Source organism: Cyanistes caeruleus, chromosome 10, assembly GCF_971803275.1.
Source record: "Cyanistes caeruleus chromosome 10, bCyaCae1.hap1.1, whole genome shotgun sequence".
Classification (NCBI taxonomy): domain Eukaryota; kingdom Metazoa; phylum Chordata; class Aves; order Passeriformes; family Paridae; genus Cyanistes; species Cyanistes caeruleus.
This window is the reverse complement of record NC_141710.1, coordinates 9762243-9776933: the sequence shown is the minus strand read 5'-3', so window position 1 is coordinate 9776933 and position 14691 is coordinate 9762243. Positions and strand designations below refer to the sequence as shown.

The window sequence follows — 14691 nt, the reverse complement described above, 5'->3', positions numbered from 1 at the left end:
AACTAGAAAAAATTGTGGAAGAGATTTATGCCAGCAGTTATTTTTTACGCAATGTTATTTGAACATGCTTCTGTATTAAAAATACTTGGGGCTAGAAAAAGGACTAGAGGATGGTGGACATATAAATATATGTGTGTGTGTGTGTGTGTGTGTGTGTGTGTGTGTTTGTCCTGTTCTCATTCTCAATCCTAGATATTTGCCTTCGATTTTTGTTGGAGGCAGGGCCTTGGGATATAGGGTTATTAAAAAAATTTAAAACTTAAACCCAGCTATTTCCATGCTGTTATCTCTCAAGTAACTGTAAGCCACAAACAAGTAATATATCTGTGAAGTCACAGAGATTTTAAAAATACCTCAATTAGACAGATCCTAAAACACATCTAATGAGACCCTTTTTTGCATCATCTTATTTTATTCTTCCCAAAGACTGGCCTGCACTGACTTTTCTCCTTGAATACCCACCCTAGTCCCAAGCACAAGGAGGAAGGGGAAGCATGACATGGAGTTTATCTCAGCTCACACCCAGAGGAGTCACATTAGTCACTGTCAACTTGCAACTGTTATATAAAGGAGGCAACTTGCCCAACAAAATAGGGAAAAACAGGCTTCAGTGGGCTCTCCCAGACAGTGATTCAGAGTTCTACACCTACTCAAAAATCCTCTGAAGGTGTTTCCGTCTCTCCTAGGCAGACTAGAAGACAAGCCAGAAAACACAGACATCCAAGGAAAATGGCTAAATTTAGGCAGATAAATACTTCTTCTTGTGCAGATTGGAAATAAAGGCAGAGCCTAAAGAGATAACTATCAAATAAATTGCCAGTGATTGCTTTTGAACTGCCCAGGAATGATGGTATTTTATCTTGTCATCACATCTAATAAACAGAAAATGCAATTGAGTCACTCAGTAGGCAATTGGATTTGATTTTTCATTTCCCTTTGATGCTTATAATTTTATTTTATGTTAGCAGACGAGAGGGCTGGGCTGTGACAGTGATAACAGATAATCTAGTAGTGCATATTTTTTCCTAGAACATCATCAAAGTAGCAAGTCGTGATAACCTCTAGCAGCACCAAGGACTAAAGATGAGACTTTCACATACAGGCTTTTGCAGCATTACTGACATCATTACACTGCTGCTCTGTAGAAATCAGTTGGCATTTTTCAGTGTAATACAGCAACCTTCCTTAAGCACAATGCTGGTGTTAGCTGAACTACTCTGGAAAGCCTGGAGGGGCTCATTTACACAAGAGTTAATGGTAAATTCTGCACTTCTGTTCCCAAAATCTAAGCCTCTATGCAGATATTCTCCCAGTTTTCGTATCATTCAGCAGGCTTTGCCCTATGTTCTTCTGATCAAATATAAATTCCATAGCTTATCTTTTTTTCACAGCTGTACAAACTACTTCAGCTAATGGTTACCTAACTTTCACAAGCATAACAGCATTTGTATCAAAACCCAGCAAATCCACCAGACAATTCCACTCAATTCCTCTTCTAAAAGTCCTTGAATTGATGTAGGTTCATAATTATCCAAGTATACTCTTAATTGTTTTCAGCTCAGTCCTCTTATTATGATTTTTTTTTTCAGTCTCTCTCAATTAGGCTCAGTTTAAGTGCTTCCAGCTGAAACATTCCAAGATATTCTTATGACTACATGATGATTGAGAGTTCAAAGCACAGCATAAATGTAGCAGAATTTATCTGTTTGGGAACCCCAAAGTGAGACAGTATCTTGAACCTGATAGATAAATGAAGTTGAGCCTATTTGTCTCCTGCTGTTTTAACTCAGTGAGTGCTCTGTGCCTTTGACCTGTGGTACAGGGGCACCTGACACTGCAATAATGCTGAGGCACAGGAATAGATTACCTACAGTGCTTATGGAAATGTCTAGCAGAGGGAATTTTTAAGAACATGTTGGACTAACTGCTTCTGACAGTTGCTTAAGTATAGTTGACATTACTTTCAGAAAAGGGGATTATCTTTCATGGGTTTTCCCAGACCTATTTTGTAGAATTTCACGGTATGCCAGCATTAAAACCATGGTACAAATCTATAAAACAGCAGCAGTTCACATATCTTGGGATGTGGTGTGACTGTGTGGCCTTCTGAAGTTCCTTCCAGCCTGACTTATCCAAATTCCTTGTGTGGCTGTACAGATTGCCGTGGATCCACTGCTCTCTGTGCCCCACTGTGATTTTAGAGGTCAGAGCATCAAATATGGAAATTTATACAGGAGGCTGTGACCAACATGCCTAGATGGTTCTTGTACTGCCCATTTCTTACCCTTAATCTTGATGTGTGCACACATATTGTGATCTTTTTGTACTCCCCTTCTATTTCTCTCAGCTGTTCTCTTTTCCTCTGAAAAGCACCCCATTTGTAAGATTTTGGTGGACACTTCCACATGTTTAGAATTTGTCCAATGTGTTTTACCATTCTGAAAAATCTTCACATCAGACTGAAATGTATTTCCAGATGAATGTTCACAACAATGAAAAAAAACTTGTTTAAATTTTAATTTGCAGTAGAAGTAACAACTTGGCTGCTACAGCAATAAACTTTTATGTAACTAAGTTTGTGAGGCAGTGAACACTTTTCCCTATATATAATGGATCAGAAGCATGTAATACATTGAATCAGCCCTAATATCTCAACACAGAAATAAAGAAACAAGACATTACCACCTTAGAAAAAAATTCAGTGTTCTTGAGTTCAATCTTCAGTACAACTAGCTTCATTACCAGGTAGTATAAATGAGCTTTTGAGCCATGGAGCAATTTACATGTATTTATAATGTATTATAAACCCACACAATAATTTTATTTCTTTCTCTAGAATTTTCTTCTTAGCAAGTGTTTTCTGACAAGAAAACATCTTCATGGCTCCATAAGAACAAGAACATTTAAAAATTCTGTCGACAGATGGAAACTAGCTATGTCCAAAACACCATTAAAGCTTTTTCTTCCCCTTAAACTTAGGGGCTACATAGCTCATATCCCAAAGCCTTTTTTTTTTTCCCTCATTATTATCATCATTATTATTATTATTTCTGGTTTCTTACTCCTTAATTTAAGAACAAATTTTAGATGCTGAGAACTGAGTTGAGATAGGAAAACCATGCAAAACCCCATGCTTCATACAAAACAGAACTCAGACAAGTTTAAGAGGTTCACATGACCTGACCTTGTTCATACAATCCAAGGAGGAGAGGAGGAGTTACATCTAAATCCCATGGCATCAGTAGTCTTTGTATTCTAATGACAAATCAACTAAGCCTGCACAGTATAAAACTTAACCTTAGTCTTATGTTTATTTCCTGGTGTTTTCCTGTAAATCAACCAGAAATTAAGAATGAGCTTGCCTTTAGATTTTTTAAAATAGAAATAAAACGAGCCAAAATAAATTAAGTGCAAAAAAAAATAAATTAAAAACAAACAAATTAAAAATTTCTCCGCTCCCCTAAATAAGATGATTTAAAACCTATATATACATATCAGACAATTCCTGATGCAAGACTGAGTAAAGCCATTGGCTTACACCTAAAATATAAGGAGGTCTTTTATTTTCCCCTGTTGTCCTTTAGATGGACAAAAAAATCCTAAAACCCAAGCAAACATGCTGTGGGCAATATCTCACCCTTTAACATCATATCAAAGGTGAAGATCAAGCCCTTGTCTGCATAAATATTTAGTGAGAGCTCCTCAACACAAGGATTTTGAAACTTAAAAGGGTTTAGGCAACACACAAGACATTTTGATGTTCCACTGAGAAACAAGATCAATAAACTGCAACCAAGCTGAAATATTAGTTCCAAGAAGGATGATAAGGTCCTTGCACAAATGTTGGATTTGAAGACATATACAAGATATCAGAAAGTATATATACTAGTTTACATTCAAACATTTCTATTTTATACAGAATCATACACACATACTAATGTGTTATATTCAGTTTAAGTACTACATATTAATGTGCAATCCTGATGGTGTTTGAAGGAAGGGGAATAACACCTATTACCCTACTTGTCCACTCGCTCCTCACCCAGCACATGTTTAAATTCAGCTATTCTATTCAGCTCTACTGTGGAGTACGAATAGCATAGCTGTCCCAAACATTTCAAAAAGCACTCCCATTATATCCAAGCAGGTAGTATTTACTTATAAGACTCAAACTGTGCTAGGGAAATGCAAGACAGTTCTGCCATGATTGATGTAGAGAGCAAGACTGGATGTTAAAGTAGATTTAACAACAGAAAAATAATCATAATAAGTGTAGGGCCTGGTAGCATTATGCAGTGTTCAGCTTTATATAAGAGTAGGGGAATGGTTGCAGGGATTTTGGCTTGGAAGACTTACAGTGAAGAAATTTGAGCATGTACCATGGAGCAGTGAGTGATTGCATACTCCTGAGTCTACTCCAAATATATTATGTATACATAAAGCTCAACCAAAGTTATACCAATTCAGTGTAGCATAAAATAAGTAAGGTGTTCAGAGAAGCAAGCCACGATATTACCGTCAGCTTTGCCTTTCCCTAAGGTTTAAGAACCTGTAATTGAGAGCTGTGGGAAACCCCCATCAAAGTAGGTCTAATTTTATCAGGCTTTACTTAAATTACAGAACTACAAACTCAGTTTGACAAAGCTGCTTTAGTATGGCTCTTCTGTTATTCCATTTTAATTTTTATTACGAAAACCAAAATTTAAATGCAAGGCTTAAATTCAGGAAATTATTTAAATACACTTCTGTTGTTAGAATGGACTGCCCTTAATGAGGTCTGTACACGCAGTATAATATCTTGCTGAAGGCTGATTAAATAGGTGCTTAAAAAAATTAAAAAGGAAACAAAAGAGCCCTAAATCAGAAACCTGAAGCCCAAATACCAGTTTGAGCCTACTCTCACTTGGGCTCCACTGCTGCTTGCTAGAGGTCTGAGCTGCTTGGTGGGTGCTCAGATTGTCTGAATTGCATCCAGGAATATGCTGAGCTGTTGACGTGGCAGATGTCAGAGCTGCATGAGTGGAATATCTAGTGTATTTGGCAGGAAATTTAAAGCTTAAAATTGGGTATGACTTTTAGGAATCTGAAAGCAGGTGGTACACTGCAACTTGAACAGGAACAGAAGAAACTGCCACTGACTCCAGTGGGAAGAGAGGATATGCAATCTGAGATCAGGGGTCAATAGGGATGCCCAGCCTGAATTCAGACCACTACGCACACTGCATTTCTTACAATCCTGTCCAGGCTTCCTTCATTTCCCCCTCCAACCAAAGAATTGATATTTGGGTTCCTGAAAAGGCACAGTGAAATACGCCACTCACTTGTGAAGCAAAAACATTTTGGCAAGCCAAAAAGGTGCAAAAGTCAACTAGAAGATCAGTCCTACTGCATATGCCAGCTCTTTCCAGGAGTTGTGAATGGCACTGAAGATTAGAAGGAGCAGGCCCTGTATCAGTGCACTGTCCCTGCTCAGCCAGCACCAGCAACAGATGCCTTTAGAAGGACTACAGATGCCTCAGAGACCTGAGGTGTTAGAACAAAATTTTCTGCAATACCATCACAACCTACATCTCAAAAATCATACACAATAATTAACTTTGAGAGCTATTCAAGGAATTTGGCCAAAATATCCCCAGCAGATGACATGGTCACTAAGCACAAAAAGCCCAAAATCAATGTTAATACATCTATGTACTTGCACCCAAACCCAGACTGTGGCTGTTATGAGGATTTCAAGTGCAATGAGAAGTCAATGAGAGACTGGCTTTTATCAGTTCTCTTTCCTGACATCTCGAGAGCACTCAGGGAAGAAGACGTAGACTGCATTTGTTACACTGGTAATATATATTTCCTTGAAAAAAAACCCCAAAATTCCCAAACTCCTCTTTCCTGGGGGAAGACAGAATGCAAAAGGATTTGCACATAGAAGAACACGTAAAGAATAAATTAAAAAATTGGGAAAGGTTACATTTCTCATGCATGCACTGTGCTCTTGTACAGACACAGAGCACATACACATACACAGAGAACTCATGGTGCTGGAGATTCAGTCAGAAGAGGGAACAGGTACAATTTATGAAGAAGAAAAATGTTAATCCTGCAGAGGACCAAAATTAGGTCTGCTGTGCCTATGAAAAGGCTTGCACAGAATATAACATTTTTCAGATTCCAAGCTAGTTGGCAATTCCAGTCCTGAAGGTTATAATTAAAGACCAGCTTCACTCTGCAAAAAGAAGTGGAGCTGGCATGGTATTTTTCTTGTTTTCAGGTGATCACAAGAGGAAATATGACAGAATGGTAAAGAAAAATCTATGAAGAAAGATGAAGCAGTTCTTAAGTGTACTGAATTATCAATTACTGACTGACAGTGGGACTACTAAAAATCCCACTGGTGCAGTATGACATTCAGTATAGATAGTATGGATAACACTGACTGGTTTTGAAAAATATTGCCAGTTGAAAATGTAATACAGGAAATGTAGGAAGTGTCATTAGGCATGTCAGTAAAAGCCAAACATACAAGTGATAAATGCTCAGTGCAAAATGTGAGTATGGGTGAGTTCTGTGGGTCTGCATAGGATCTTCACACAACTCTTCTGATACATTAAAACTGAACAAACTGGACTTTGCAGTGGTTTTTAATTTTTAAGTTGTCATAATTTTCAAATGAATTAGGCAGTAACTTGTTATAAACTTCAGTAAGTAGCAACACTGCAACATTCTACATTCAAACCAACCAAAGACTAGCAAAACCTCTACCCTATTTTAAGAGGCTTAAAATGAGATGTCCATGACAGATATTTTGACAAATTCTTCCTCCTATCATTTCTGGTCTTGACTTCTGTTGACTCTGAAAAATACTTTTCATTTCAAGAACAAATACCTAGTAATTACTGTTTAGGTTTTTTTTTTAACAATCTAAATGCTAATTATTCCTGTTCCAAAATAAAATAAATAAATAGCAATTACTTATCTACTTGTAAGTAAATATGATTCAGCTTTGGAAAACTGAAAGGTAAGTAACAGACACCATGAAATCTAAGCCACATAAGAAATCCCTATCGGTATAATAAAATATTTCCATTTTGTCACACCCTTTTTCATATTATGTACTTTCATTGTCAGAATATCTATGTGCAATAAGAAAATTCTCAATAATGATTTTCACATTTTCTATAGGTCCTTAAACAGAGGCAGTCTCCCTTTGTTTAGACTGAAAGGTTATCCTTATACACATCTTTATTGTCACTGAATTACTGTGGCCTGATTAAAGTTTAATGACATGGCTACTCTGGTGATGAGTCTCTAGAGACTACCACAAGCTGACATATCTACTTGTTTCAAAGAGAGCAGAAGTGCTAAAAGTACACAAAAGCAGTAGTTGTATAGTTCCAGATTATCACTGTCTTCTCTAAAGACACACAGTGCATCAAGTACAGCCTGAGCCTGTGATGTTACACATTGCTCAGGAGGCTGTCACACAAAGCTTTAAAAAAGCCCCAAACAATTACTTAAAAATTACAGATCTCTATTCAGAATTTGTGAAGAGGGCTTCCAAGAGCTTTGTGTTTCAGAATTCCATTCAACCTTTCTCACACAAGATATTCCTACTGCACTACAGAAATCTCCAAAGTGCAGTAAAACACCACAACATTTACAAGGTTTTCTCCAGTTGTGTGCCTGATCTTATCTGTTCATACTAGAGCAAATTAGTCTCTCCAAAACCGTGATAGATCCCCTTCTGCAGCAACAGAAAACATTAACCAAGGTCTGACAAGTGCAATATGCAGAGATATTGGACAAATGGTGAATTCACACAGACAGGATTAATAGTCTGGGGAGAGTTCAAGGCCAAAATCGATGCACACACATCTAGAAGTGAGTCCAGAGGAACCAACCACCCATTAAGGGTTGTTTCACCTGATCTGTTCAGGCACCTTTCACACTTCTAGTATTTCACATGTCTAATATTCTTCACTAGGCTCAGAGCCATGAAAGCGATCTGTCCAAGTGATGCTTTTGTCACCCCAGACAGCCTCAGATGGAAAAGCCCACATATCAATGCTGAAGTTACTCTATTATGTGAAAGCTTTTGCGCATCAGTGAGGTACAAAAATACCTGAAAGAGAACAAAACTCACCTGAGAAAGTACAGCCTTCACTGCACTCCATACTCCCAAGCTAATTATGTGTTTTATTCAAGGGATATTCCTATTTATGCATTGTATCTTTGAGTCCAGTTATAAGTCTATGAGGCCAAGTGATGAATTTTCAATTAAATTTTGTTTATCAAGATTTAAATTGGGTACTAGACAATACATGCACACAAACATACTCCAAATGCAAAACAACCTGTAAATATTACAGCTTTGCAGAGCAGTTTTCTGTATAAAACCATATAAATTGCAGATAAAATTTTACTACACCACAAAATATGAACTATGGCTTACAGCCGAAAAAGCCACATTTATTCCCCTCTCCTGATTTTCACATCGGAATATCATAATCAAAATAGCATAAGAAATATATTTGTATCATTTAATAGTTTAGTAGAAGAGATCATTTTGCCAGAATTAAAATTTAACAGCATTACTCACCTGGACCAATTTTTGACATAACACCTAGGGCCCAACATAACACGAAGTAAGGGCCCAATCCTTCCTTCATTAGTTTACTCTACAATGTCAGGACCAAACTCTTCATTTATAGCAGCATGAGAAGATAATCTCATGGGAGTGCTCATTGAAGTGTGATCTGTTATTCTGCTAATACAGTTGGGTTTTGTTTGCTTTAGATTTGTTTGCGGTTTTCTTCAAACAAGAAAAATTAATTTCAAATTTTTTCATGTTTCATGCAGAAATTGGTACTGGCAAGAACCTAATGAAGTCAGCAAGTCCCTATCGTAGTATCAGTGTAACTAATACACTCATTCAGTGTAGCTGAATTCATTCCATGCTGATGGCTTCCCAGCCACTCCCAAGAGCATCCTGTGATCCCACAGTCATTTTCAGTGACTGACTGTCCTGTTGTTATCTAAACCAAATTTCTTAAGACTCTGAGAACCCCTAAGTACTGTGGTCTGCCAGGACAGAAGAGCTTCATAGTGCTTTAAATGCAATCACAAATGAAAACTATGAAAATATAAAACTAGACCTAGAAAACCCCTGATCATTACCAAACTAGGACTCACTAAATAGAAATAAATAAATAACTGCTTGTTTGCTCATTCTGGGTATGTTTAACCATGCCAGAAATATTCAGAATTTTGTCCTCCATAAATTCTCAAGATACACCATGAAAATGTCTCTCAAAGTACTGTGACTTGTCTTTTAACAGCCCTCTAAAAATCTGTGGGGTGGGAATCATACATTTCAAAATTTTTCATTAAAAGTAAAATGTTTTTATTTTACCCATTCCTCTTCCAATCATGAGCAATTCTTCCAATTCAAGCAAAGTTGCATTGCATATCCACATGAAATGCTCACTTATTTCTCAAATATACCATTCCCTAGATGAATCTTCAATTACCTTTTTAAATGAGGCATCTCTCTGACTTCAGCTAATTGTGCTTTTAGGAATTAGAAGTCAGACACATTGCAGAAGTATATGTAGTTTGCTTCATTTTTATTACTGTTTCCATATCAAAATGTAAATAAACACTGAAGTGCAAACTCACTGACAGATGTAAAGAAGCATATAGAGGTAAACAGATTTGTGGAATGAAATGCCTGCCATCACATGCAGTTATAGGATCTTAATTCTAATTTTTTTCTCATAAATCAGAAAATCATTTCAGGATGTCATCAAGCTCTAAACACTCTGGTCTTCTCCCCAAGTCTAGATAAGCTCTTTCAGTTCAGGACTGTAAATGAAATTGTTTTTGCCTGATTGAAACCTTCCCAAAGAATGTCTTATTGCTAGTTATCTATCTGTCTTATCCCTAGGTTTCCCTACAAACAAAATTTCATTCAAAATTCTTTCAGCCCTTAAAAATTTAGGCTCTGATGCAATCCTGGGTCTCATAGATATCTCAAAAATTTATCCTGTAACTTTAACGAGCTTAGAGAGAAAATACAGAGGATTACAGGTGCAGGGGTGGCGTTATTTAAATTTTCTCAGAACACAGTGCAGGTCTGAACTATGATAAAAGGGCTGTGCAGAGGGGCTTTCATGCCTGTGTACCTGTTACAGTGGAAATACACATTTCAGTTTAACAACTGGTATTTATGATTCTAGAAATACCATTAGCTACTATGGTGATGAAAATTGATTTAATGGTAATTTTGAAACTTTTAACTCCATAGGATTTTGTACGTGACTGTAGGCATCTGTTTACAGTCTCCCCTCCTGCAGCTATTTAAACAACTTTACATGGTAATTTAGCAGCCTGAAGTATGAAAAACATGAAAGGTCAGGTTTTCACACTTAAATAAGTCCTTCTGGATTGTAAAAAGGTTGCTAGCTTTTTGTTATTCTCTTGCAAGTTTAGCTAGAGATGTTTAAAATGAGATTGAAGGACTGAAGATTTTTTTTACTGGTAGTAACTGTCCTGTTCTTTTCATACACCTGCATTTTATTGTCAGCATATCCTGTCATTTATTCAAATATATTGCATGAGCAATTTCTCACATTGCAATTTCATGAATATATAATCCACACAGAAAATTAGCATACAGCATTTGGTATACTCCTAGATGAAAAATCTACCAAAAAAGTAAATCTTTTCCTTCACATTTTAATTATATGTTCATACAACCTATGCAAATTTTATGCTTCAATAGCAGTCTTACAAGGCACAGAACACTACAGCTTCAAACAACCCTATCAAATCAAACATTCTGCATTATCAGTATCACTGGTATTCAAATTTTCTTTTCAAGCCACTTTTTTAACCTCTTTCATATTTTCTTGTTTTCTACCTGCCTATTGACATGAAGGAAAAATGGATAGTTGTTATTAATAGCTACTATGAGACTTGTTTAGTAAGTGTCTTGATTTGACCTCTTTTTCTAGAGACATACAAAATATAATACCTATTTAAAATCTAACTGCTCCCAGCACTTGAAAATTTCACCCAGGAGAACAGCCAAAAGTATGAAGCCTGAGGGAAACACTACATTGGAGGATGGTAGCTAGAATTTAGATAAAATTTCCGAAAATAGTTTAGCGATGAAAAACGCCAGTGATTTTCAGGAACATTCAGAATTCCAGATTCCATTTTCATTAATTATTCAGAATAATCTAAAAATTATACATGTATTCTGAAAAAAGAGCTGACCCTTATCACCAAAGCCTTTTAAGTAAGCAGCATTCTGAACAACCTCTGGAGTTGCAGGAAGGGGCAAGAGCAAGCACACAGCAGTTGTACAATATATTCTCACAGCTCATGGGACATTAGATTTGGATGCTCAGAGAATGGGGGAAGCCAAAAGCATTTTTTTACATCTTTATCTAAAAACCCAGGGCAGCATAGATGAACTCAGAGTGTGTTTCGGAATGTGTCACCTTCTGTCTACTCTACATGCATCATCACCTTCAGATGCCTAAAAGATTTCAGTTAATACTACACATGACGGCTCATTGCCCACCAGTAGGTTATTATCAGCTTCTAGGCCAGTTCTGAATAAAATGAGTGCATTACTTTTGACCTAAGAGGAACTGTATAGGAAATGTATTTCCCTGTGGAATAATATAGTTGAGATCAGCTGGAACACTCAGTTATAGGAGCTCTCTAGTTTGGAGAGAATGGAATGAGAGTGACAACAAACTATTCAGAATTTAAAAAATCTGGGATCAACTTATTATTCTTGGCTTATCTTTCAGAATTTAAATGCAGTCTCCTGGCCCTTTCTCTTCCCTCACCTTATCCAGGGATGCAGGTAGGCTGAAAATAGAGTGAAGGTTTGGGAGCTAGAGACAGACAGGCAGACAGAGTGAGTAGGTTTAATATTTAAACTTGTCTATTAACTCAAAAAAAAATGAGGTTATGTTACAAAAAATTCTCTTTGTAGTTGCAGATATGTAAAGATGAAAAATCATCTTGCACCCATGCCCTATGGCTATGAGCTGCATTTATTAAACGAGGAGCCATGTCACCAGTCTAGAGTGAAGCAACAAACAACTGTTAATTCTCTTTTGACAACATTCAACAACTATCTTGGCCAGACCATCCTTCTCTAAAGCTCCTGGCCATTGTCAGTAAGAATCTTGTCAGCCAGATCTGTTCTGATATAAATTAAAGTAAGTCATGCTGCTTACTTGTTGCAATACATTATGACACCTCTTCAGGTTTGTTGATTGAGGGTGCTTTAGTCACAGCCCAAGTAACTGTCTCAAAGGGAACAGGACTTTGACAGAACAAAGCTTTGTAACTGTAAAAAACTCCAAACCTAAATCAAAGCAACAAATAAAACAAACAAACAAGGTACTGGACAACAAACTTTGTCTGAAACACATTACATACAAAAGGTAACAACCTAATCTGCAATGCAAACAATTTAACCAATGTATCTCTACAAGGAAAATAAACCTGATATTTTGGGTAAAAGAGGTATCCCTATATAGTGTCGGTGCTCAACCAAGCTATTGAGCAACATCACAAAAAACTTATGCAACCTCATCAATAACCTGACTGCATAAGGTCATTGTTTATGCACAATAATCAAACACATGTAACACAGCCAAGTGTAATTCCATTTTGGTAAACAAACATCTAGTATACAAATGTAAATCATGTTAGATGGCTTAGATTCTAAAATCTTTTCAGTTACTACAGGACAACCATGTAGAGCCCTTTTAATAGTCATTGGAAAAGGGATATAGTTTAGTTGTAAAAGACTAACTAAATATTCATTAAAAAGTAATCTGTGTGCACACACCAACCACAGCAAACATGGGTGAGAAGGATTAATAGAGGTTCATCCTAAAATACTTGTTGATTAACACTAGTGTCCAAAGGCCCCTATTAGGATTAGGTGCTGCTTGTCCTAACTGCATCAAATTCTTTTATCATGTATGAGAGATAGTCCCTGTACTCAGGATTTGACAATATCGTATTTATTCTGGAAATATTATGCGTATGTCCAGAAAATGCCAAAATGCTGACAGGTTTTTGATCCTGCTTTTGCAACATGCTAAGCTTTCCACCTCTGTACTTTTAATTAGGAGAGCTTTGTACAAAGCAGCTAAAGGACAAGCAAAGAGAAGTGGAAAGAAAAATGCTGTTTCCTCCAGTCCTGTACAACATTGAAGTATTCCTGAAAACACCATCTAGTTACAAGGTCAGTACAGATTTGTAGAGTTCCTGAGACAAACCAAGTCATGCATAAGCACAGGTTTTGGGAAGAGTTTTTCAATGCAAGTGAACAAAACTTCAAATCTACTGAAGCACAGAAACTTCTGGATTGAAAGAGATTCCTTGAGAGCACTTAGTTCAACCCCACAGCTCAGAGCAGGTTGTGCAGGACCATGTCCAGATAGGGTTTGGAATATCTCAAAGAATGGCTGAAGTCTGATCAAAGTCCTAGTGCAAGTTTGGCTCCCTCTGATTTTCAGGAATGACTGACATATTTTCTTAGGAGACAGTCAGCTTGGTTTGGTGCTATTGTTTCAGTTTCTGTCAGTTCAAACTAACAGCTCTGCAGCAGCTTTTTCTGCTTTTCCCAACAGAAGGGCTGACTAATTATTTTTAAGCAGCCCTTTGGGTTATTATAGAAGCTGAAATCAGCAAAATCTTAACAACTGGAATAGTCTGTACCCTTAAAACATAAGAATATTGCAGTCTCTAGCCATAACGTTCTGTCATCCAGTATGGGAACAGTGTCCTAGGCTGACACATAAATGACAGCTAACTAAAATGCCACAGTATTCTCTTCCTGTTGCCAATTCATATCTAAAAGCTGAGAGAAAAATACACTCCTAGTGACAGCTTTGAAACAAGTCAATGTGTGACAGTAATCAGTTCTCTTCTGTCAAGTTGGATTCCAGGAAAAATAATAGGTTTTTTTAAGGCTATGTGCCAACATTGTCAAGGAATAAGAACAAAGGCACAAAGTAGTGCTTGGCTAAATCCTCAGAAATAAAGACTGGGCGTGCAGTGAAGAGGGCTGCTGGCTACCTGAGAAAAGGACAATTCTGGTAGATTGTGAGGAAGTTGTAATGGCTGGCTCAAAAGGCTCTGAAATAGTGAGAAGAAGAAATAGAAGAGGGCATGCCTGTTCAACAGGCTTGTGGAGGTTTTGCAGGATGACAGAAACAAAAAATAAAGATTTACAAATGCAAAAACAAAAAAGAGAAGAAATGAAATTATGTGGGGAGAATCAGAGGGCTTCACATCAGCTACAAGGATATGATAAAAATCAAATAAAGGACCAGTACATTGGTAATGTCAGTGATGTCTGTTGGAGTGAGGGACCAATGAATGGCAGTGTTTCTGATGGAAAAACAAGAGTTCAGAGCATTATCACATCAGGGAACAAAAATCAAACAAAGCAACATACAGCCCCCACCCCTAATGAGGGAAAAGCCTCACCTATTTTTTTCTGTCTCAGAGTTCTTCCCCTTTATCAAATCACAAGAGCAAAAAATCTGAAATTAGAGAGTAGAAAACCTGTTAGGAAATTCTGGAGTGACAACGTCACTAAGAGAAAATGGTCATTTCCCTTCTCAGCCCCTAACTGAAGCTCTGTCTGTC

The 14691-nt window shown here is 37.1% G+C and overlaps 1 long non-coding RNA gene across 4 annotated transcripts in view; it reads right to left on the bottom strand.

Annotated features, from left to right (window-relative positions):
* LOC111933531 (uncharacterized) overlaps positions 1-14691 on the bottom strand; it is a 131824-nt gene that overhangs the window by 115250 nt on the left and 1883 nt on the right. For all 4 annotated transcript variants that reach the window (XR_015274714.1, XR_015274713.1, XR_002866766.2 and 1 more), the window contains exon 3: positions 14530-14585. This is a non-coding gene — a long non-coding RNA (uncharacterized LOC111933531). The remainder of the gene's footprint in view (positions 1-14529; positions 14586-14691) is intronic.